The sequence below is a fragment of the Muntiacus reevesi genome, chromosome 21 (assembly GCF_963930625.1).
Source record: "Muntiacus reevesi chromosome 21, mMunRee1.1, whole genome shotgun sequence".
Taxonomy (NCBI): domain Eukaryota; kingdom Metazoa; phylum Chordata; class Mammalia; order Artiodactyla; family Cervidae; genus Muntiacus; species Muntiacus reevesi.
Window position 1 is genome coordinate 4,780,397 of NC_089269.1, and position 23,569 is coordinate 4,803,965.

At 41.8% G+C, this 23,569-nt stretch overlaps 1 long non-coding RNA gene across 1 annotated transcript in view; it reads left to right on the top strand.

Annotated features, from left to right (window-relative positions):
• The window catches only part of LOC136152364 (uncharacterized), a 41,491-nt gene extending 19,151 nt beyond the window's left edge, over positions 1-22,340 (top strand). The window contains exons 2-3 of the long non-coding RNA XR_010660203.1: positions 9,967-10,071; positions 22,307-22,340. This is a non-coding gene — a long non-coding RNA (uncharacterized lncRNA). The remainder of the gene's footprint in view (positions 1-9,966; positions 10,072-22,306) is intronic.
• The last annotated feature ends 1,229 nt before the right edge of the window (positions 22,341-23,569 follow it).

The following is a 23,569-nucleotide window of genomic DNA, read 5'->3' on the forward strand; positions in this document are numbered from 1 at the left end:
TTGTACTAGCCCCTGGGGAAGCTTTGATTTCAGAGGAACACATTTGTGTTAGACACTGTCTCCTTTAAAATACGTCACTTGTTGCCTTATGGCGTGGGTATAAATGTATCTCGCGGGTGTGTGTTTGTTTCCTTCATTCTCCTTGGAATATTATTTAGCTTTGTTTTTCTCAGGGGATGGTTGGCTGCAAAACTTTGGAAACAGTAAATTTACTAATTTCTTAAGTGAAATAAGGATGGCACTGCAGCTGGAAGACAACACATATCCAGTGTCAGCTGTGGTTGATGAGAAGTTGTCATTTGTTTTCTCATAATTGATGCCCTCTGTGTTCTGCTTCTAATGTTTCATTATTAGAAATATGATATCCTCCATTTCTGAGGAGGGTTGACATCTGTGTAGGAAATCAATATCCATTCATCTCTTGATCTCTCTTTCTTTCTGGTTCTCTAGTTAGGTTATATGTATTGTTCTGGTTTGCCCTGAAAAGTCCTGGTTTAATACTGCTGTCTCAGTGTCCCATTTAGCTGAAGGTTTGTTCCTTTTTCTTGCCTTTTTTTTTTCTTTTACAGTGAAAAATTTAACAATTTCAATTTCATAAGTCAAAACATGCCACTTTAAGAACACAGGAGGCAACTTTAAATTTAAGAAGATTTAACTATTACATTGAAAAAAATACATTCTTTAGAAAATACCTATTCCATGATATTATAAGAAAAAAAAATTAAAGTACATAAAATGTGAGGGAAAAAGAAACTGCCTTGGACTGGATGAAGCCTATCCCTTCAACTTCGGTTTCATTGGAGAAGCAGGTCTCATGAGCCACTGAGATGCGTAGCTGCTGGAAAAAGGAGTTTAACTGCTGGCTCAGAAAATAACAAATGGGTTTGAGAAACATATACTCAGTCTTTACCACATTATGTAAGAAGAAATGAATGAAGAGAGGGAATGAAAGATACATGCAGTACAAAAGCAAGAGAGGTGTTATTTTACACTACAGGTAAAGAAACAGGCTCAGAATAAGTAAGAAAATTGCTTACGGCCATTTAGTGAAATCCTACAGAGTTCAGTTCAGTTCAGTTCAGTCGCTCAGTCGTGTCTGACTCTTTGCGACCCCATGAACCGCAGCACGCCAGGCCTCCCTGTCCATCACCAACTCCCGGAGTCCACCCAAACCCATGTCCATCGAGTCGGTGATGCCATCCAGCCATCTCATCCTCTGTCGTCCCCTTCTCCTCCGGCCCCCAATCCCTCCCAGCATCAGGGTCTTTTCCAATGAGTCAGCTCTTCTCATGAGGTGGTCAGAATACTGGAGTTTCAGTTTCAGCATCAGTCCTTCCAATGAACACCCAGGACTGATCTCCTTCAGGATGGACTGGTTGGATCTCCTTGCAGTCCAAGGGGCTCTCAAGAGTCTTCTCCAACACCACAGTTCAAAAGCATCAATTCTTCGACCCTCAGCTTTCTTTATAGTCCAGCTCTCACATCCATACATGACTACTGGAAAAACCATAGCATTGACTAGATGGATCTTTGTTGGCAAAGTAATGTCTCTGCTTTTTAATATGCTATCTAGGTTGGTCATACCTTTCCTTCCAAGGAGTAATCGCCTTTTAATTTCATGGCTGCAGTCACCATCTGCTGTGATTTTGGAGCCCCCAAAAATAAAGTCTGACACTGTTTCCACTGTTTCCCCATCTATTTGCTATGAAGTGATGGGACTGGATGCCATGATCTTAGTTTTCTGAATGTTGAGCTTTAAGTCAACTTTAATTCTTAGTACAGGGCTTAAGATGAGTTGTTTTGTTATAGAAAAAATTGTCCTTTTCTTCTCCTTGGGAACACTGGATCCCTTTCTCCTCCTCAAAGGCACTGAACCCCTTTCTCTTCCTTGAGAGTCCCAGACTCCTTATCAACCTACCTAAGTATTAGCTCTCTCACTCATGTCCCATCGAGTTAGTGATGCCATTCAACCATCTCATCCTCTGTCGTTCCCTTCTCCTCCTACCTTCAATCTTTCCCAACACCAGGGTCTTTTCTAATGAGTTCTTTGAATCAGCTAGTCAAAGTATTGGAGCTTTAGCTTCAGCATCAGTCCTTCCAATGAATACTCAGGACTGATCTCCTTTAGGATTGACTGGTTTGATCTTGTTGCAGCCCAAGGGATTCTAAAGAGTCTTCTCCAACACCACAGTCCAAAAGCATCAATTTTTCGGTGCTCAGCTTTCTTTTTGGTCCAACTCTCACATCCATACATGACTACTGGGAAAACCATATCTTTGACTATACAGACCTTCATTGGTAAAGTAATGTCTCTGCTTTTTAATATGCTGTCTAAGTTTGTCATAGCTTTTCTTCCAAGGCTGCAGTCACCATCTGCAGTGATTTTGGAGCCAAAGAAAATAAAGTCTGTCACTGTTTCCATTGTTTCCCTATCTATTTGCCATGAGGTGGTAAGACCGGATGCCGTGATCTTCGTTTTTGAATGTTGAGTTTTAAAACAACTTTCTCACTGTCCTCTTTCACTTTCATCAAGAGGCTCTTTAGTTCCTCTTCACTGTCTGCCATGAGGGTGGTGTCCTCTGCGTATCTCAGGTCACTGATATTGATCCGTACTTGGAATGCTTGGCTCCAGACCAGCACATCATCTTGCAGAAACAACACTCAGGACTTTCTACCTATCCTTTCTGGAATTGTGTCTGGTTAATTGTTGCTTTGCCCTTACCCTTTCCAAGCACAAAAACTCTGAGGCTTGTTCTTTGAGGAAACATGTCAGCTAGTGCAGCATAAATCCCTGTTTGTCTCAAACAACAAGTCATACATTTAACTGCTTATCAAAAAACTTTTTTTTCCTCTGTTCCTCAGAGCGCAGCAGCTCAGCATACTTGGTGTTCCTCCTGACACAGAGCTCGGAGAGCCCGCATCAGTAGTCTGTAAATGTAGCAGGAGAACGGGCTGCAGGCTCCGGAATTCAGACTTGTCTGGACATGCCTGGTGTACTGGTGAGGCCATCTCCCCATGACTTGTTTTTCTGATGGACTAAGGAGATTTCTGAGAAAGTATGTGTCCTTAAAGAGGAGAGTTTCGCTTTGTAATAAGCCATAGTTGTCTGGGTGAATGAGTGATTCCAAATACAACATAAGAATTTTCATTTTCATTTGGCTAGTAGGCAAGATGCTATTGGATGGAGATTGAAAATCCTGTGGTGCACAATGTATTTCAGTTCAGTTCAGTCGCTCAGTCATGTCCGACTCTTTGCAACCCCATGAATCGCAGCACACCAGGCCTCCCTGTCCATCACCTACTCCTGGAGTTTACTCAAACTCATGTTGAAGAAGGAACTCACAGGGCCTGGACTCCATCTCAGGCCTGTTCGTGCTGACCATGCTCGGCCGCCTCTCCAATGAACTCTGAACTCTGTGTTTAGTGCCTGTGGAAATGACGACAGACGGATAAGACCCCCTCCAGACAGGTGAACCTTGAAGATCATATCCAGGTTACTCCTCGCCTAAGAGAACACATAAACTGATCACCCCTTCCTCCAGACAGGCCATAAATTTTCTGTACCTATTGGACTGTAACCTTGGGCTTATTGATTATTGGCTAATTGTTTAACTGTCTGAGCACATGGCACATGAATGATGAGGTTATTGGGATTGTATTTACCCTTCCTTTGTTTATGTAAGTCTCAAGGAATTTGGGGTGGTGAGTCTTATACCCCATTACCCCATATACATGGGGTATAAAAGATTTTCACAAATGCTGGTCGGGGTCCTTGGCTAAGAGGAGACTCTGCCTTGGGCCCACCGGTATAATAAACTGCACTCCACTATCTGCATTGTCCTTCTGAGTGAGTTTGTTTCCCGGAAAGCGTGGCTACAACAATGTCCATCCAGTCGGTGATGCCATTCAGTCATCCCATCCTCTGTCGTCCCCTTCTCTTCCTGCCCCCAATCCCTCCCAGCATCAGGGTCTTTTCCAATGAGTCAGTTCTTCACATCAGGTGGCCAAAGTATTGGAGTTTCAGCTTCAGCATCAGTCCTTCCAGTGAACACCCAGAACTGATCTCCTTTAGGATTGACTGGTTGGATCTCCTTGCAGTTCAAGGGACTCTCAAGAGTCTTCTCCAACACCACAGTTCAAAAGCATCAATTCTTCTGGTCTCAGCCTTCTTCGCAGTCCAACTCTCATATCCATGGAAAAACTATAGCCTTGACTAGACGGACTTTGTTGGCAAAGTAATGTCTCTGCTTTTTAATATGCTGTCTAGGTTGGTCATAACTTTCCTTCCAAGGAATAAGCGTCTTTTAATTTCATGGCTGCAATCACCATCTGCAGTGATTTGGGACCCCCCCCCCCGCAAAAAAAAACCATGAAAAATCTGATTTTCTAAAAACTCTGAAGTATAGGTGGACAAACAGTGCCTCACTGCAGCTCCATAAAACAGATGCAGAGGGGGAAATGCTCTCTCCGTGATGTAAGTGTGGTGGACAAGAGTCTAAAGTTGCTTTGCCCCCACCCCACCCCAGGGTTTCTGACTCCCATTCAACAGTTACCCATTCAGCAGTTATCTAAGTACATCTTTGAAGGGATTTTGCAGTTGTAACTGAAGTCCCAAGTCAGTTGACCTTAAAGTATGAAGATTACCCAGCTGGGCCTGATCCTATCAGATAAGCCCTCATCTGTAGGTAGGGGCACAGAAGGAGGCCAGAGATTCAAAGCACAAGGGTAGATTTGATGTGCTGTTGCTGAAATGAACACGAAGGGAGCCTTGTGTCAAGGAATGCAGGTGGCCTTAAGGAACGTAAAAGTAGCCCGTTTCTGACAGTTGCCAAAGACATAGGGATCTCAGTCGATGTTGAGTCAATGGCCTGAATGAGTTTGGAAGCAGATTCTTTCCTAGGGTTTCCAGATAAAAGCCCAGCCCAGGAAACCTCTTGATTTCAACCTTGTGAGACTCTAAGAAAATAATCCAGTTGAGCCTGCCCAGACTTCTGACACAGAAGTGTGAGGGGATTTGTGTTTTTTTAAGTCCCTACATATATGGTGATTTTTCTATGCGGTGAGAGAAAACTAAGGCAGTAATGGAATCGATGAAGCCATACCTCGTGGGACTCAAACCTCACTGCTAGTGGGAAGCCCCAGAGTCCCACAAATGTGGTGGGTGCCAGTGGTGAATGGTGGACACGGAGAGAAAGGGCTTGCTGAGGGCTTGCAAAGCATCCCCTAGCCACTCCCAGAAATTCTCCTGGGAAAGCAACCAGAAATTTAGACTGTCACAGTTAACATGAGCTGCTGGAACCTATGGGCTGATGAAGTTCACGGAAATTGCCTGTACACATCTCAGTAAAGTTCAGGTTAGTTAAATCTCCTAGTATTAATATAACTTCATTCACCAAAAGGGACACAGTTTTGTTTTGTTTTTTCTTTGTTTTTATCTGATTTACTTGTCCCCGCTCCTAAATTCTGTTGTCTTTTTCTTGGTCCTTGGAATCTCTTTTGGTAGATGCCCAAAAGTAGATTTAATAAGTATATCCTTAGATAGTGGAAACAGTAGAAACAAGTATCTCTTTTTTCTTTATTATTAAATTTTTGCTGAGATAAAATAGTAACTTAAGACATAGGTCATTTTCAATATACTTAAGTGCCTTTATCACAAACTTCCAATCAAAAAAAAAATAGCAAACATTTTGTATTGGGTTTTTAACAAAGGAAACATGACCAAAGTATGGAAGAGCATGGACCTTTCATTTCTGATGCCAAGATATAGATTAGTAAAGAGATGATTACAGTATAATTGTGCTGTAATTTTATGGGGATAGTAGCAGGAGACAATACCCTTCAAATCTCTTGCTTTTCTGCACATCTTCTGAGCAGATATATTGGCAGCTTCTATTCTGGAATATCTTCTTAAGTATGTTTGTATGGCAAACAGCTTGAAAAGATAAAGATAGAGTTTCTCTCTGAGGCAAAGGGCAGATTTGTTTGCCATCCAGGATAATAAAGATAATGTCTCTTTCTGGAGCAAAGTTTGGGCAAATTTGCTGGGAGTTTCCTTTAAAAGTTCCGTGTTTCCTAAAGTCATGGCGTCTGGGCTGTGACACAAACTCGTTGTGTACAAACTTGTCTTAGTTGGCCTGAGGTTTTCCTGATTACAGCCTAACGTCCTACATATCAGGAACCCTTCAGTTTGGAGCACAGCACGGGCTGGTCACTCTAGTGAGCTGCGTGCACGCGAGATGGAGATACTCCGTGTCACGCCTGGTTGGGTTTGTGAGGCAGGAAACCCATGTACGCTTGAAGCTCCTGCTGTCCGTGTGCTGTGATTAATAAAGTCCTTGGCTCTGACGCACATCTTGGGCTAGCATCCTTAAAACTGTGCCGGCCTAACATGTTAGGTAGCAAGGACCATAAAATCGTAGACCCTTCACAGTTCTTTACAAATTCAACTCCAGTAATGGCTGGAATTGTAGTTGGGAAAATGTCTATTTTAGATTGGAGAAGTGGAGAGAGTCTGTAAGCTTCCTTTAATGTTTTCCAAAAATTGTTTTATGAAATGGGTAATTCAAAAACAGATCAACTTATGAAAGTGACTTTGTAAGAACTTGTGTAATTTCCATCACAATTTTTCCTCTTATTCATACATTATTTAGAAGTGCATTGCTGAATTTTCAAGCATTTAGGAATTTTGCTAGTTATCTTTATGTCACTATTTAGTTTAATTCCACTCCAGTGAGAAAATATACTCTATGATTTCAATTGTTTAAAATTTGTTAACATTTTCTTTGGTTTATTTTGGCAAATGTCTAAATGCATTTGAAAAACAAAAAAAAATTGTATTATCTTCCTATTTAAAGGACTCTTTTTATCATTTTGAAATATCATTATTTCTAGTAATGCTTGAAGTCAACTTTGTTAGTGTTTTTAAAGCTGTACCAGCTTTCCTTTGTTTAGTTTCTGCATACTGTATATATTTCCACTCTTTCTATTTTTGAGGTTTCTGTGTTCTTAAATTTAGAGTTTGTCTTTTACTAACATCATATTGTGCGTGTGTGCTCAATCGTGTCCGGATCTTTGCGATCCCATCAACTATAACCCACCAGGCTCCTTTGTCCGTGGGATTTTCCAGGCAAGAATGCTGGAGTGCATTGCCCTCTCCTTCTCCAGAGGACTTCCTCACCCCGGGACTGAGCCCAGGTCTCCTGTGGCTCCTGCGTTGGCACATGCAGAGCCTTTACCACTGAGCCACCTGGGAAGCGCAAGCCTCGTATAGCCGGGGCTTATTTGTTTGTTTGAAGTTCCGTCCAGCAGTCTGTCCTTTAATTGAAGTCTTTTTTTCTAGTTATATCTTGTACAACTACTGATAGAGCTGGTGTTGTGGAGTGAATGCTTCCCTCCCAAAAATCATCTGTTGAAACCCTGCCTCTTAATGTAACCATATTAAGAGGTGGAGCCTTTGAGAGGTAATTAGGATTAGATGAGGTCCTGATAATGGAGCCCTTGTGAGTGGGATTAGTGCCTTTAGATGGGAAGGGGGACTTGCTTCTCCTTTCTTCTCTCTGCTGTGTGAAGATACAAGAAATCTTCAGCTTGGAAGAAGGCTTTCACCAGCACTCAACTGTGCTAGCCACCTAATCTTGGACGTTCAGGCTTTAGAACTGTGAAAAATAAGTTTCTATTGTTTATAAGCCATTCAGGCTATGGCATTTTCATGTGTGTGTGTGTGTGTGCGCGCGTGCTCAGTCATGTCCGACTCTTTGGGACCCCATGGACTGTAGCCCGCCAGGCTCCTCTGTCCATGGGATTTCCCAGGCAAGAATACTGAAGTGGGTTGCTATTTCCTCCTCTTGGGGATCTTCCCAGCCCAGGGATTAAACCTGCACTGCCTGCTTGGCAGGTGGATCCTTTACCGCTGTGCCACCTGGGAGCCCATGGTGTTTTCTTATAGCAGCCCATTCTTTGATCCTTTATTTATCCTTTCTTGAATTACTTTAATCAGATACTGTTCATTACTCTATTTTCCCTCTATAGGATTTTTTTATTATGTACTATAAAAATTATTCTTTTTGATATTTTCCATGTAACTACAATATGCATCCATATCTTATTGTGATCTACCTTAAATTAGTAACTTTATCAGTTACTGACCAGTATGAGAACACGTCAACAGTTTAATCACGCCACTCCATTACTCTTGCCTGGAAAATCCCATGGACGGAGGAGCCTGGTAGGCTGCAGTCCATGGGGTCGCTAAGAGTCAGACACGACTGAGCGACTTCACTTTCACTTTCCACTTTCACGCATTGGAGAAGGAAATGGCAACCCACTCCAGTGTTCTTGCCTGGAGAATCCCAGGGACGGGGGAGCCTGGTGGGCTGCCGTCTATGGGGTCGCACAGAGTTGGACACGACTGAGGCGACTTAGCAGCAGCAGCAGCAAAAGTTTAATTCCATCTACTCACCTGCCATCACTTGTGTTAGCATTGCTGGCAGTGTGAGTCATCATCATGAGTAGAAGGGAATTTGAATGCAAATTTTTGGATCCTTCTCTCAGTTCCTTTCCTATCTGGGGTGTGATGCTCAATTTCCAGACACACTGGCAGTTCTGAACTCAGACCTCTTTCCCCTCAATCCAGTAAGACTGTCACTTAGTTTGAGTTATATTCCATACATTACAGTTAGAAAAATGCCCTCAGAGAAAAGCCATGGCATGAGTATAGACCTCACCACGTGTGCTTCCCTTCTGTCGGAGCCCGAGCGAGTCCTGCCTGTTCTGACTCTGCCGGCTCCTCCACACAGCTGATTTATGGACGTCATCAGCTTTTATAGTTGTTCTTGGCAGAAGGCTTTGTTCAATACCAGCTACTTTATCATGCATGACTGAGACTGGAAATCCTTTAGAATATTTTTATAAACAGAAATTTCTCCTCAGGTAGTATTTAGTACACCAGTGGACAGTTCGTGGAAATGAATGGTGGTTGTTTTTTTTCTAATCAGTATTTAAAATAGATAATTCCTTCACATCCTGCAATGTTGACCAAATATTATCATTTTTGGTGTGATTATGAGTTCGTGGATGTAGACGTATTTGTTGTACTTCAAGGCGCCCCAGGTGGCACTAGTGGTGAAGAACCCGTGGGACAATGCGGGAGGCAGGAAGAGGCTAGGGTTCGCCCCCTGGGTGGGGAAGATGCCCTGGAGGAGGGCATGGCAGCCCACTCCGGAGACCCCGTGGACAGGGAAGCCTGGAAGGCTGCAGCCCACACGGCTGCACAGAGCTGCGCTTGACTGGGACGGCTCAGCACACTTGCATCCTCGACTGAGGGGTGTTGGCCATGCCTTCGTTTACCTAAAGATTTATCTGGAAAACAGCTCTGTACAGAGCTCAGAAAATGCAAACATTTCTTCCCTTTCGTTAGCCTAGAAAAGTGGTGAGAAGTGGGGTCACCAGACTCTGTAGAGAAGGAATGAGCACAAGGACTGGAATTCATTTGTACATTTTACTCAGTAGTAACTCTCCTCCATTCACTATTATGTTACTATTATTATAGTGCATTTAAAGATATTTATTTCATCCAAATATATTATTTAAAGAGCCTTAGTGCATAAACTGTTGGTTGATATTTTCTATTGAGCTGATGGATTTTAGAGAAATTCTTGGAAGGAACATTATAGTAACTTGCAATGTTATTTTTCTGGATAGGAGTCTCTTGAAATTGTCTTAATAGTTATGGTAATGAAGATAGTTTAATATTAACTTCTGTTAATGTTGACTTTATAGACTGTGTATGTTTGTGTGTGTGTGTATGCGTCTGTGTGGTACATGGTTTTGATTTTTCACTGTGATTAATGAGGCCTATCTGATTTCAAGAATTTCATTTAGACGAGTGATGGAGACAGGTAAGCTATAGAAAATATTTAGGGCATCAGGGATGTAGATTAATAATAAGTGCTTTATGCTTGGCTGTAGGGAGCAGCAAAGGTTTCACCCAGGAGATGATCTTTGAGCCTTTTCATTGGAGTTCACCCACAGTGGAAGGAGCCATTCCAAACAGAGGGAACAGCTCGTGCAAGGGTACGTAAGCAAGTAGGATTGGAGATAACGCTATGAGGTAGCTAAATCAACGGTAGCCTTTATTCCATCATAAAGAGTTTCCACTTTATCCTATACAAGAAGAGGAAAATAGCCATTAGCTGAAATTAGATCAGCAGGAGAAATTTACTTAGTAAAATATAGCCAGAACATTTTTAATAATTAGGGAAAAGGAAAGATTAAGTGAACTTCCCACGTCCCTGATTTTATAATTGGATAATAATAGAGAGGGGATGGGTGGGAATAAGCTGTCATTGGGGGAGTAGGACAATGATAAATTTTATATTTCTATTAATATATTTATCTGTAGTTGTGTCTGAGTGTATCTCTCATGGTATATTTTTTAACCTTATATATCTCTTAGGCTAACCTCTCTGCTCCTCACAGATAATGAAATACACTTCCATGATTTTATTAGGAAACATTTATCTTGTCTTGCTGCCCTTTCAGCTGTTTACTTCTTCTGCAAGCTCTCATGTTTTCATGAATAATGTTATGTACTCAGTGGATATTTTTATAATGAAAAGTCACACATAGGGCTCTGTCACACATAGAGATAATATTAGTCACTTTAAGAGAGTGTCATCACACAAAAATGGGCCAGATTGAAAGTTAGCTAGATATGCCTTGCTGGTTGCAGTCATGAAGCGGGTTCAGCACTTGTCAACTCATTTAGATTTTAAGGGAGGAATTGACTGAACATTCTTGAAGAAGACATTGAGGCAGACAAACAGGACAGTGTTGGCATGGAAAAAGAATGCATTTTGTAGGGACGTGGATGGCCCGAGAGTCTGTCACATAGCGTGAAGTAAGTCAGAAAGAGAAAAACAAATATTGCTTATTAACAGAAATATGTGGAATCTAGAAAAATGGTACAGATAAATCTATTTTGGGGCTTCCCTGGTGGCTCGGATGGTAAAGAATCCGCCTGCAGTGCAGGAGACCTGGGTTCAATCCCTGGGTTGGGAAGATGGCCCGGACTTGGAAGTGGAAACCCGCTCCAGTATTCTAGCCTGAAGAATCTGCAAGGACAGAGGAGCCTGGTGGGCTACAGTCCATGGGGTTGCACAGGGTCGGACACGACTGAACAGCGAAGCACAGCACAGATCTGTTTTCAGGGCAGGACTGGGAATGCAGACATAGAGAACAGGCATGGGGACCCAGTGCGGGGAGAGGAGGATGGGACAAACGGGGGGTTAGGATTGACCTATGTCCCTTCCATGTGTAAAACAGCTAGCCAGCGGGAACCTGCCGTAGAACACGGGAGGCTCAGCTGGGTGCTCCGCGGCGCCCCAGAGGAATGCGATGGGGGGTGGGAGTGAGAGGGAGGCCCAAGACAGAGGGGATATATGTGTACACACAGCAGATTGACTGGCTTCATTGTACGGCAGAAACTAGCATAACATTGCAAAGGGACTATAACCCAATAAAAAAAGAAAAGAAAGCAGAGCTTGGGAGGTATCTCTTTGATATATTTTTGGCTTGCATTTGAGTCTGCCAGATTAACGGAATTTCCAATCACTTTGTTATCTATTTCATGTATGATTTTAAAATTGAAATGTTTATATATCTCTAAGTGAAAAAATGAGAGAGACATGCCATTTGATTTTTTTAAATTTGACCAGATTCCCCATCTTGGTAGGAGGTAGGACAGAGTTACAGAGGCATGAAACACCATCATGATGTTGCCCATTTGTCTTTCTGCCTCAACTTAGGTGCTCTTAACTCACTCCTGACCTACTGAAAGAGGCTTCTCTCTGCTGTGTTCATACGTCCAAACGTGCTTCCTTTTAATGCATTTCAGAAACTTCTAGAAAGAATTTTTGATGCCATTCAACAAATCTTAACAATGTGCATGTTACTAAATTAATTAAGCAAGGAGGCCAGTAGACTATGGCTCTAACGCCCTGGCAGCCTGGAAGGAAACCAGCCTCTAAGCCTGTCAATGTGTCAAGGTTAGGAAATCAAAACAGAGGACAACCAGTCACAAATAGTCAACTAGGCGTTAAACTTTTAACCAATCAATGATTTCCTTTCTTTGCTTCCACACTCTCTCTATATATCTTTTTCCCGGCTTCTGTTGGCAGGTCACTCCTGACCACGTCCAATTTGGGGTTACATAATGCACAATGATTTTTGCTTAAATTTTCAGTATGCCTCAGTTTATCTTTTAACAATGTTCTTTCAGTCAGCTTGTACTTTTGACCAGATCCCTAGCTTTTGTTTTTAACTTCAACATGGGGTTAATGTTTTTGAAATCTCTTTCTGAAAGGCTTGAATAAAGTTAAAATATTTAACCTCGGCATCTGAAACTTCCCCAGATTTTATTGCAAATTGATTAACAGTCACTCTTCCCTGAGGCCATCCCAAACCTCTGCATGTGTCTCTGTGATGCCGCCTCACTTTCATATGACTTTGCTGGCCATGGCTAGAGCGTAGGCACCACCAAGGCTGATCTCCAGGAATTTGAGCAATGGGAAGATTTTGAAATGAATGAATCATTCATGAATCATCCATTCATTTGTCTTCCTCCTCCTCAGTCTCTGTGTATCTAAATTGTATGTTTACTGTAAGACTTAGATTAAATACCTCCTCTACCATGATAGTTTCCTAGAATCCTTTACACAGAAGAATCATATACTTCTGAATTCCACAGTATTTTGTTTATGCCTCATTTATGATACTTATTTTCTTTTTAAAATTATTCTCTACCTATTCTCTATAATGGAGTCTATATTACATTTATTTTTGCATCTTTCCTAGACCCTAGAGTCACGGTACTTGGCACATAGTAGGCACTTAGTTCCTGTTCTTTGAATCCATTAATAATTAGAAGAGAACTGAAGTGATTATTGCACGAATGACTAAATCTCTAGAATAAGTTACATGACTTCCCTGGTGGCTCAGACGGTAAAGCGTCTGCCTACAATGCGGGAGACCTGGGTTCGATCTCTGGGTGGGAAGATCTTCTGGAGAAGGAAATGGCAACCCACTCCAGCACTCTTGCCTGGAAAAATCCCATGGGAGAAGCCTGGTGGGCTACAGTCCATGGGGTCGCAAAGAGTTGGACACGACTGAGCGACTTTACTTCACTTACTTCACTTCAAACACACATATGGATCTCTCTTAAAAAAAAACAACAAAAACAGTTAGTGAAAATAAAATCACAACAATTTTGGTATCACCATTCCAATAATTAGCAACTTTGATAATTCTAACAGCCATGCTTTATTGACAACTGACTCTGTGCCAGGCAATCTAATCACTTTATCATCATGAGACTTCAAAACTACCTTGTGAGGGATTATATCCATTTGAATAATGAACATTTTGAGGCTGAGCATTATATTTGCTAAGTATGTGAACTAAGATTTAAGTATTAACCTGACCAACTCCAAGGCTCTAGCCATTTGGTCATACCTCTGCACTTTGGGGGTTAAGAAGTACTTTTGGCTAACTAAGTTAAGTGTCCTGTGTCCTGTGTCCACAGTGGAGACACAAATGTGACCAGGGGATCTGGCTATTTTGGAAGGATCCTCTGGAGAAGGGCATGGCAGCCCACTCCAGTATTCTTGCCTGGAGAATTCCATGGACAGAGGAGCCTGGTGGGCTACAGTCCACGGGGTCGCAGAGAGTCAGACACGACTGACCGACTAACACACACACACACACACACACACACACACACACACACACACATCCTTAGTTTCCTTGATAGAGAACTGATGACCACATTGCTAACAAAGGACGGAGGTACCATTAGTAAAGTGAAAGTCGCTCAGTCGTGTCCGATTCTTTGTGACCCCATGAGCTTGGACTTCTCCAGGCCAGAATACTGGAATGGGTAGCCTTTCCTTTCTCCAGGAGATCTTCCCAACCCAGGGATCGAACCCAGGTCTCCCACATTGCAGGCGAATTCTTTACCAGCTGAGCCACAAGGGAAGCCCAAGAATACTGGAGTGGGTAGCCTATCCCTTCTCCAGCGGATCTTCCTGACCCAGGAATCGAACCAGGATCTCCTGCATTGCAGGCGGATCTTTTACCAACTGAGCTATGAGGGAAGCCCTCATAGTAAACTAAAGTATCAGAATTTAAGTTGTCTTGGTCACCATTTTCTATAATAACTTAATATTACAACCTGGAATCCAGTAGTGAAAGGAAATTTTGGGAGTGCTCCTAACTGTGGCTACCTGATTACAGTTCAAAGACCTATACATTCTGAGGACCAGAAGTTCACGGGATTGCCTTCCTCTGTACTGCCTCATTAACCTAATTTCCCCTGCCTCCGCCATCTCCAGTCATCCCTGGGAGATGCTAATTGTAATGCCTCTGGAGTCAATGGAAGGTAGAAACCACACAAGCACAAAATGAATAAACTACAGAAATGCTAGTTTTATTTCACAGCATCAGGCTTTTATCCTTATGATTTTCTTTTTTTGGCTGTTAAAAAAATTATAGTATGGCTAAGTCAATGAACCTTTAATTCTGTAATTTTGTAGTGGGTGTTCATTATCTTTTACATGGGAACTAGAGAACATTAACTCTTTCTTTCCCTAACTGATAAGTGTTAAGTAGATGAAGAATGTTCTAGCTCCTTTTTTTATATAAAATTTTTTTTCTGTCACTTTGCAAAGTTAATGCAATATTATTGACTAAATATAGCTCTTTCCTGATTGTCTTCTTCCTGCTCCTTTAGTCTGTTCCTGTGAGTAAGATTTTGTGCCTCCCTACTTCAGCACTTCATTCAGTATCTCCCAGTAGTAATAATTATTGAATGGAAACCACCCATATTTTTGTATGGTGATTTATATTTAGCATATCCATTATCTTATTTCACCCTAAAAGTAACAATCTATGGAAGGTCGATTGATAGTATTTTCATCTCTGTTTTACAGATAAGGGGAATAGGTCTTTTTTTTATCTTGAATGTGAGAAAAAATAGCATTTTTAGTTCCACTGTCATCAGAACCAGCAGCCTCAAGACTACACAGTTGTGGCAGAGGAGAGAAGCAAGCGGAACTAGGGGTCCTCTTCGTGTTTTCTCTCCTACTCATCAGTACATGGAACACTGAGTTAAGAGCAGCCTTTGGACTAGGACAAAGGAATACAAGTCTCAGCTCTGATCATCTGAAGCTGCGTGTTACTGAGCAAGTTATTTGACCTACCTAAACCTCAATTTTGTATTCTAAAAAGATAAAAAAATAATAAGGATTATGATATTTATGCCCAAAATTCACGACTGATGTGACTTAGCAGCAGCAACAGCAGCAATAACATTAGGAAACATTTAATTCCAGGCCATCATCATTGTACTTAACACTCGTCCAATCAAACAGTATGTTGTTCCTGTGTTCATTTATTCCCTCAACAAGTACTTGAGTGTTCACCGTGTGCTGTAAATCAGACACAGTGCCTGCCCTCATTAAAGTGCACATAACAGAAAGTCTGAGTTCATTCACATGTCAGAATGCATGCAGAGAATATCTAAGGCTATTCAGATGTCACAAGGTCCGGATTTTCACGAGGAAAACGGACAATGCATTGAAGCAGCAGAGGAGGGAAATCAGGCAGGTGCACCACTGTTCTAGAAATCGAGCCAAGAAAGTGTTTCAAGGAGGTGGTAGTGATCGATTGCATTAAATGCCTCTGGAAGTTAGAGTAAGTTCGAGTGTGAGAATGAAATTGATTTTGGCAAGATGGATATCATTGATGTCTTTGATAAGAGCAGCTTTAATGAAAGGTGGGGGATTAGAATGGAGAAGGAAATGGCAGTTCACTCCAGGATTCTTGCCTGGAAAATTAGAAAACAGCTACTTGGTACATACAAATTTATGCAAAGAGTTTCCATCCAGCTCATGATCACTAGAACTCATCTGTTCTAAAAGAGAATACCATATTTATCTTTTGGTAAGGTGGCTGACATTCAAATTGAGCTTTTGTAGTGCCGCTATTAATATCATCATACCTATTCATCTTTAAGTCTAATTTATTAATATATAGAGGTATAGAAATTGGCTTTATAACAAATAGCATTCCTTTAACATTTGAAAAGAAAAAAATGGCATTTACTTAACATTTTGATTTGTAAAGACAGAATTTTCAGAACAAATAGTTTCAAGGTTTTTTTTTTTAAATGTGTGTGTGTGTAAAACCCTTAGATGATAACAGTTTTCTAAAGCTAGTGGATTTCTCCACCCCACCCCCAGCTACTGTGCACTTTGGCCTCTAACAGCCCTCAGACCTGGAGCTGCTTTGACCTTGGTGCAAAGAGAGTGAAGCTAGGGCGACCAAACTAAATAAATAAAATAAAATAAAGTCAGTGGCTTTCTTAGTCAGCATTCCTAAACAACTGTGATAATAAAAAGCCCTTCACCCAGGGATGTGTTATCTGCTGCAGGTAAATGGATCATGAACAAAGGCCACTGCTTCATTATGTGAGACAGAATATGTTGTTATTACATTTGCAGTACCATTTACATGGAAGCTTATTTAGACAATCTGTAAGTGCTACGTATCATTGAATATTTGCCGTTAAGTCCATAGGGTGAATGCTATGAAGCTATTTCCTTTGAGTTAAGGTGATTCACTGGAGAGAGAAATCATGGCCATCACATTTAAAGGTACATGAGTATATAGGAAAGGAATAGGGCCTCCAGTTCACACGTCATGCCACTTCTTTCTGGAGAGTGCCTTGGGGAATAATACTTTTTAAAATATAGGTATCCATAGAAGGTAGGAATAGCAGACAGATCATTTGCTTCTCACTGCTCACATTTGCCGAGAATCTTCTACAGGTTTTCCTTGGGCACATGAATCAGTTTAATAATGACTGCTGCCAGTGGGCTGCTAGACATCAGACTGCCAGCCTACTCAACAGTATTGCCATCTGCTATTTGGACTCACAGCGTGCTGCTGCTATGCACCACCTCATTAAGAACGGGACTCTTGTGAGCCATAGACAGTAGCTTATTCAAGTGAGCGGAGGCAGACTCCTCGCCAAGCCATGTTTGTAGAGGCTGCGTACATCTCATCTCATTTGGGCATTGCTCTGTGCTGGTTATGCAGTCTGGCAGCTCGCTGTCTCTGATCATTTAAGTGCAAGCCTTTCGAGCCAGCGCCTTGTTTCAGAGCAGTATTAAAATACAAAAAGGATTATTTCAAAGATTTGTAACAAATATTTATTCCAGACTTTTTTTTCCCAATAATACATCTTGAGATGGTGTTAGTCAGTGACTTGCCGAACACAAATATTTAAATAAGTGTTTTATAATTCAGTGGACTTTTTTAGGATAGACTTTCCAGTTCTGAAGATCTCTGTTTTCAGTTTTGTGGAAGTCCTACTGCCTAGTTTTCATTTCTTGGAAAATGATTTTCAAAGGCTTTCATTATACTTTTCCTTTTTCTTCTCCCACTGAATATCCCAAGGCAGCAGTGAAGACAAAATATTTGTATTTGTCAGACAAAAATGGCTGCATTTCATCCAACCTCACTGATCACTTCTAGCATTTTTACAGGATAAATGAAAATTTATTTGCATAGGTCACCCAATATTTAGATCTTCTCCATCCGCCTCAATAGCTAATGGGTTCTGTAGCATTTTCAGAATCAGACAAGGGTCTTGCCTAGTGGCTTGGTGGTAAAGAATGTGCCTGCCAATGCAGGAGACACTAGTTCAGTCCTTGGGTTGAGAAGATCCCCTGGAGGAGGAAATGGCAACCCACTCCAGTACTCTTGCCTGAGAAATCCCATGGACAGAGGAGCCTGGCGGGCTGCAGTCAATGCAGTCGAAAAGAATCGGACATGACCTAGTGACCAAACAACGTCATCTCAATATTGACCTGGTTTCAAATTGCAAAGGACTCATGGGCTGGTGTTCAGGCTCAGGCCCCCGTCCCTCACATCCCACACAAGCACTTAGTTCTCACACTCATACTTACCAGCATCAAAATGTTTCCTGTCTTTGTGCTCATTAGATACTCAGTGAAGAAAGGCTTTGGTGGGCAGACAGAATTGGGAAGTGGGGCATCTCAGCCTGGGTTCTCTAGGATGCAGACTCTGAGATGAAGCATAACCTGCAGGATGTTTATTAAGCAGAGTGCTTGTAGAAACCAGTATTTGCAGAACAGAGGGAAAGCAGCAGGAGTGGATAGAAGGAAAAGCTGTGTTGTAATTCAAATCCAACAATCCAATCAGGGGTTGGAATGACCTTCAGTTGTCCTGAGACGGGCCAAAGGACAGCTTCGTCATCTTGCACTGGTAGGTCACTGGATACGGGCAACATCACCAACGGGGGCGACCTCCGTGGAGCAGTTCCCTGAGGCTGAGGCAGTTCCCGAGGACGGCAGACGGCTACAGGCTACCTGCTGACAATGCTCCCAGCAAATGAGGAGCAAGTGCTGCCTTGAAGGGGATCTGAATGGTAGATCACAAGCGGCCGCAGGAGCTGGATCATCTCCTTTGAAGAGCTGTGCTAAACTTGCCCATATGAACGGCTTTGAGAATCTGGCACCAAAGAAACCTTCCAGCTTTGTTTTTCTCTGACCATCAATTCACACCCTAGGGCACTAATGTATCACAGAACATAGTATCATAAAGTCCTCACTAGTCTCACAGTGCCTTGTGGGCTATGTTAAAGAACTAAGTACAGATGGTTTTCTCTACCCCCCTGGCTACCCGTCCTGCTTGAAAACTCAGGTGCTGTTACACTAAGCATGGGTTTGCAAGTCACAGTCAGGTGTGTGGAGAAAGCAGTTCCCTTTTCCGTAACTGTTATGTCTTAAGCTGTCCTGCTTAGCGGGCTTCTCCACTGACATTGCCCTCTCTGCTGACATCTGGTGAGATCCCTCCTGGAATTGTGCTGCAGTCTGGGACTCTTGCTTCTCAGCCTTCTTCCTTTCTTTCAAAGGGGTAGACATGTTAGGCAGTCTGAAGACTCTGCTCCTCTGGCTTCCTCTTTTCAACCCTTAGACGCATTTCCCCAAGTACGTCTCTTATAAATTGAATCCCATATTTACACGTGCTTCTTGGAGGGTCTTGCACGTAGTTACCTGAGGATCACTTCATGTTACTGAGGCTTGTTTTTTGAGCAAGTCTAGTGTAGATTTTATCGTCAGGCTAGTTTAGAGATACCATGTAATGTGTAACTTCCTGAGATCCGAGTAAAAGTTTGGAGTTCTCTGAGGACTCTCCACTATGGCTGGATGGAAGTTAAATGTTTCCTGCTCTCATGCTAGTTTGGGGAATTGTTTAGTATTTAGCAGTGGGCACAGAAGGATGTGTAAGCAAATTTCTGGGAATGCTTTCTCTGCATACCTTCTTTCTTGCTGATACTCTGCCTTGAAAACTCAAAAGACACCTGTCCCATTCAATACCAATCTTTGTCTCCTCAACTCAGCAACACTCCTCTGCTCGAGCTCCTCCTCCTGCAATGCGATCCAGAGCGCTTAACCCCGGAAAGGCAGGGCAGTGGTAGGGCCACCTTGGCTCACCTGCTCAGCGACCAGTCCTTTGCTTCCGGTTGTCCAATGTCTGAAAAGCTGCTTCACACAATTTTTCTAGCTTCTTGAAACTCTGACAGCTAACCATTTTGTAAAGTTGCTAAGATACTTAGATATTTAGAGATATAAATTTCCCATAAGCATGTGCTTTCACAGCATCCCACCAAGTTTTGATATGTTGTATTTTCATTAGAATTCATTTCAAAATATTTTCTAAATACCACTCTGATTTATAGTTTGACTCAGTCATCATTAGTGGTATGTTCCTTACATTGCTACCATTTGGGAAACTTTTTTTTAACCTTTATATAATTGATTTCTGATTTCATACTCTTATAGGATGTCAGTCATTTGAGATTTGTTCAGATGATTTGTGATCAGTCATATGATTAGTTTTGGTAAGCATCCTGGGTATGCCTTCCTTGGTGGCTCAGATGGTAAAGCGTCTGCCTGCAATGTGGGAGACCCAGGTTCAATCCCTAGGTTGGGAAGATCCCCTGGAGGAGGAAATGGCAACCCACTCCAGTATTCTTGCCTGGAGAATCCCACAGACAGAGGAGCCTGGTGGGCTACAGTCCACGGGGTCGCAGAGAGTCAGAGGAGACTGAGCGACCAACACTTTGATACCTTAAATGAGCGTGCGTTCTGAAATGTTTGGATGTAATGTTTCATGTCTAACATGCAATGTACTGTGCTAAGAGCAAACAGCAGGAACTCAAGTCATATTAAGTAACTCAAAAGTTTATTCCTATTGATGCTAAATCCATACCAGATGAAGAGAGGATGATTATGCAATCACATGGATGTAGGCAGAAAGAAAATCTTTTTCTGGTAAAATGGAACTTCAAAGAGGAACCCCAAATCAAAATGTGCAGTTATGCCCCGTGCCCTGCCCTGATTCCAACCTATATTAATACCAACCCTTTACGTGATGGAAATTTCTCCAACATTTTTCATTCCTGTGTTTCTACCAGTGTTCCCTTCATTGGTTGTAATTTCTCTATCACTAGTGCTATGTGACAATAGAGGCAGTATCTTAGGGGAAACTAATGACACTGATTTATAAAGCTCATAGAAATGTAAGAAATGGTTGATTTTATTTCTCCAATTTATGATTGCTTCTCAGATTACATGAACTTAGAGGATACCCAATACTGTTATCCAGCGGTAAAATGTTTCAGGTGGAGTAACTTAAGTTTTTTCAAGTTCGAGTGTCACTTTCTATTTCTTATGAGCATTACTCAAGGTTAAAAGTTATTAACATACAGCTTCTAGGAAATACATTTGGCCTTCCTCTTTAGCCCTCTGCCAAGCTCTGTTCTGGACAATGCAATTGTGATGATGGAAAGGAGAGGGAGTGTAGACTGAGACAAGGCTAACAGCACGTTCTCCAGGCTGCCGAGATGCCCCCTGCGCACTGGCTCCCATCTCTCCCACCTCCAGTTCCAGCTGCGCCTTTGGTGAACAGCTCCGGGCAGGCTTCCCCTGCCTCTGCGCTGACAGTGCCTCATCCCAGGCTTCTAGCAAGAATCTAGCTTCCTGTCCCGAAGCTCCTCTGCTGCGACACATGTGATGCTGTAGCACCAGTGACGCTCTCCTGGGTGGGGAGGTGCTGCCCCGTGGGAGCAGCCCGCAGCACACAGGTGATGTCAGCTGAGAGACATATGCTGCTTCTTTTCCTTCCTCAGGCAGACAATTCCGAGACACAGTTTAATTAGGATCCTGGGAAGCTTCTGCACTAAGCAGCCAAGAGCACTAGTGGACCGCTCAATAACACTGTCTGTTTTGCTTGGACATTCTTTCCTTTTCCACCTGTCTTCTCCCCTCTGTCTCATCCTTGTTCCCTAGGGCCACATTTCCAAGTAGAATATGTCTCTACATTTGTCTCAGGCTCTGCTTTCAAGAATAGTCTAGATGAAGACAGTATGCAGATAGGTTGTTGGTAGACTGTATGATACAGGAATATAATTTCCCTTGACTCTGCACATGCTACAAGGAAACACTCATTTAGTTGTGAGCACAGATTATGATAATTTCAATGATTTTTCCATCTTTTTTCTTTTTGAAAGTTCATCATTGATCCTGATGCCTGAATGCCTGAAGAAAAAAAAAGTTGGTACAAATTAGCTTATAATTGAATAGGCAAATTTCTTTGTGATGACAGCTCTAAGTATTTTTTCTTTGTGAGGCAGCCCTCAGCTATTTGATTGGATTTTTCAATCTAATAAGGAGAAGCCCTCTGTCTACTTAATGAGGTAAAGCTTTTTGTTGCTTTGGAAACAACCATATCACATTTCTTATTCTCTTTGGTAAAAAGCTGGAGCTTTTAGCACTGTAATCCTTTTTTCTAAGACACTCAAACATACTTTAAAAATGTAAAAATTACTGGACTTTCTTATTCATGAAACACTGAAAGAATATCTTGAAAGATTTAGGGGTTATTAGGAATACACTAAGGTTGCCCACATGCCATCTCTGAGAAAAATGTTATCATTAAAATTCACTCATTTAAGGTACTGAAGACATTACCGAGAACAAAATTGGTAAATTCCTCTCCCTCTTCACTGAAACTTGTATTTTACGAGTGGGGAAGGTGAGACAGTAAGGAAATTAAATAATTAAAATATATAGCATTTCAAATAAAGGCTACAGATAAAAAATAAACTGGGGATGGGGGAATGAACATGCAAGTTTTCTGTTTTGTTTCGTTTCATTTCTAGGTCTTACTGATGCTTGAATAAAGACCTGAGGAGGAGAAAAGCATGTCATATGGATGTTTGGGGGAGGACCATCCAGGAAGCAAGAAAGGCCGTCCCCAAAGTCCTCAGATGGAAAGATGCCAGCGTGGTTTCAGAGAGGTGAGCACCGGATGAGGAGGTGGGAAGTGGGCAGTGGCGGGTCCCATGGCGGAGGGGCTCTCAATGGACGTAGGGCCACACTATGCGCTGAGGGGATATTCTGAAAACCTGGGGGGACATTTTGGTATTACTGGGATTGGGGTGGTACTCTGGGCTTTAGTGGGTAAGCAAAATTTATGTTAAAAGTATAGTAATGTTTGGGACAGTTCCACCAAATAAGGTATTTCCCCCAATTTTGTGTGCCTTTAAAATGTTCTGCTGCTCATTCATGTAGAGGTAGAAGTTTATTTATGCTCACTTCCAAACTCCATTCATGGCAAGCTAGGGTATTGGGATCCACTCTCTTCCTTGAAAACAAGTAAATATCCTGGGGAATGGAGAGTTGATCAACTTTGGAAAGCTTTTGCCAGTATTGTTTCAAATATATTTCTGTCCCAGGTTCTCTCCCTTTGATTTATTAGGAAGGAGTTAAATTTCATATATGTTAGGTCACTTGATACTATAAGTGTATAGTGTATATGTGTATAGGAGTTAAATTTCATATATGTTAGGCCACTTTTATACTATTCTTATCAGTCACTGATGCTTTGTTTATTTACCATATTTTTGTCTCAGTGCACTTATATTTGGATGATTTCTAGCAACCTGACTTCAAGTTTAATGACGCTTTCATGATTGTGTCCAACCTACTGATAACCTATCAAATAATTTCAGATATTGTATTTTTCAGTGGTAGGACTTCCATCTCACAAAAAAAGATTTGTTTCTCTCTTGAAATTCTCTACTTCCTCATATATTACATCTTATTTTAGTAAGATTCCTTTATATATCTGTCATGGTTAAGGACCTTGCCTATTAATTCCAATATCTGTACTGATTCATGTTTCTGTTGATTTATGAGAAAGGTTACACTGCAGGACAAGGAGAAAAGAAGTCTCGAGGAAAGCCCCTGGATCAGCCGGACAGCTGTATGAAAAAAAAATTAACTCTTACTGCACACCATAGTCCAAAACCGATTTGTGGTTAGTGGATTAGAAGATGCAAAGAAAAACATGTTTTTAGATGGTAAAAATAGGAGAAGGTTCTTGTAGGCGATGATTTCTTAGGATAGCAAAGGTACTAACC